Below are 2,820 nucleotides of genomic sequence, written 5' to 3' on the forward strand. Positions count from 1 at the left end.
TGGTCCCTTGTAGCAACATATGAAACACTGTTATTGGAATACCTCTTTCCCTCTTCAAAATAAGGACATTTCCAACAGAAATATCGATTTCTGACAAATTTTAGAAGAATGTCACACAAATATCAGTACCTATCCCGGAAATAAAAGTTCTCTCCTAAGAATCATTCTTTATCCTTGCAAGGACATGGTTTTCTCACCAAAATAATGCTTTTTATCCCTTTAAAATAGCGCTGTTTCCCAGAAATACTGGTTTTCATCCCCAAGAGAAGACATTTTCTCTACAAAATGAAGCTTGGTAGCAAAATATGACACATTGTTTCCAGAATACCTTTTCTCTTCTACAAATTGAGGACGTTACTAACGGAAATACCTTTTTTCCTCTACAAAATAAGGACATTTCCAACAGATATATCCTTTTCTGACAGATTTTAGAAAAAATTCACAGGAATATCAATACTTATACCAGAAATAAAAAGGTCTCTCTTAGGTATCACTCTTTACCCTTGCAAAAATATGGTTTTCTTACCAAAATAATGTTTTTCATCTCTACAAACAGCATTTTCTAAACCTAAAGGTGGTTTTCATCTTCAAAAGAAATCGATTTCTTTACAAAATTATCGTTTGTAGCCATATATGACACATTGTTTCCAGAATAACTCTTTTCATCTAAAAAAGAATGACATTTCCAACAGAAATATCGATTTCTGACAAATTTTAGAAGTAGGTCACATGAATATCGACACTTATCCCAGAAATGAAAAGTACACTCTTAGGTATCACTCTTCATCCTTGCAAAACTATGGTTTTCTTCCCAAACTAATGTTTTTCATCCCTACAAATAGCAATTTCTCCCTAAATTACTGGTTTTCATCCCCAAAAGAAGACACATTCTCTTTAAAACGATGCTTTGTAACAAATTATGACTCATTGATTCCAGAATATCTGTCTTCCCCTACAAAATAATGACATTAACATAAGAATTATCCATTTCAGACAAATTTCCGATGTATTTCACGCTAATATCAACACTTACACCAGAAAAAAATGTGTTCTTTCTCAGGTATCACTCTTGAATCTTGCCAAAAATTCTTTTTCTTACCAATACAAAGCTTTTCATCATTACAAGTAGCATTTTCTACCCAAAAAAGTGGTTTTCATCCCCAATAGAAATCGTTTTCTCTACAAATGGTCCCTTGTAGCAACATATGAAACACTGTTATTGGAATACCTCTTTCCCTCTTCAAAATAAGGACATTTCCAACAGAAATATCGATTTCTGACCAATTTTAGAAGAATGTCACACAAATATCAGTACCTATCCCGGAAATAAAAGTTCTCTCCTAAGAATCATTCTTTATCCTTGCAAGGACATGGTTTTCTCACCAAAATAATGCTTTTTATCCCTTTAAAATAGCGTTGTTTCCCAGAAATACTGGTTTTCATCCCCAAAAGAAGACATTTTCTCTACAAAATGAAGCTTGGTTGCAAAATATGACACATTGTTTCCTCAATACCTTTTCTCTTCTACAAATTGAGGACGTTACTAACGGAAATACCTTTTCTCCTCTACAAAATAAGGACATTTCCAACAGATATATCCTTTTCTGACAGATTTTAGAAAAAATTCACAGGAATATCAATACTTATACCAGAAATAAAAAGGTCTCTCTTAGGTATCACTCTTTACCCTTGCAAAAATATGGTTTTCTTACCAAAATAATGTTTTTCATCTCTACAAACAGCATTTTCTAAACCTAAAGGTGGTTTTCATCTTCAAAAGAAATCGATTTCTTTACAAAATTATCGTTTGTAGCCATATATGACACATTGTTTCCAGAATAACTCTTTTCATCTAAAAAAGAATGACATTTCCAACAGAAATATCGATTTCTAACAAATTTTAGAAGTAGGTCACATGAATATCGACACTTATCCCAGAAATGAAAAGTACACTCTTAGGTATCACTCTTCATCCTTGCAAAACTATGGTTTTCTTCCCAAACTAATGCTTTTCATCCCTACAAATAGCAATTTCTCCCTAAATTACTGGTTTTCATCCCCAAAAGAAAACACATTCTCTTTATAAGGATGCTTTGTAACAAATTATGATTCATTGATTCCAGAATATCTGTCTTCCCCTACAAAATAATGACATTAACATAAGAATTATCCATTTCAGACAAATTTCCGATGTATTTCACACTAATATCAATACTTATACCAGAAAAAAATGTGTTCTCTCTCAGGTATCACTCTTGAATCTTGCCAAAAATTCTTTTTCTTACCAATACAAAGCTTTTCATCATTACAAGTAGCATTTTCTACCCAAAAAAGTGGTTTTCATCCCCAATAGAAATCGTTTTCTCTACAAATGGTCCCTTGTAGCAACATATGAAACACTGTTATTGGAATACCTCTTTCCCTCTTCAAAATAAGGACATTTCCAACAGAAATATCGATTTCTGACAAATTTTAGAAGAATGTCACACAAATATCAGTACCTATCCTGGAAATAAAAGTTCTCTCCTAAGAATCATTCTGTATCCTTGCAAGGACATGGTTTTCTCACCAAAATAATGCTTTTTATCCCTTTAAAATAGCGCTGTTTCCCAGAAATACTGGTTTTCATCCCCAAGAGAAGACATTTTCTCTACAAAATGAAGCTTGGTAGCAAAATATGACACATTGTTTCCAGAATACCTTTTCTCTTCTACAAATTGAGGACCTTACTAACTAAAATACCTTTTCTCCTCTACAAAATAAGGACATTTCCAACAGATATATACTTTTCTGACAGATTTTAGAAAAAATTCACAGGAA

This window comes from Coturnix japonica, chromosome W (genome assembly GCF_054131305.1).
Source record: "Coturnix japonica strain WE chromosome W, WE-NBRP24, whole genome shotgun sequence".
Taxonomy (NCBI): domain Eukaryota; kingdom Metazoa; phylum Chordata; class Aves; order Galliformes; family Phasianidae; genus Coturnix; species Coturnix japonica.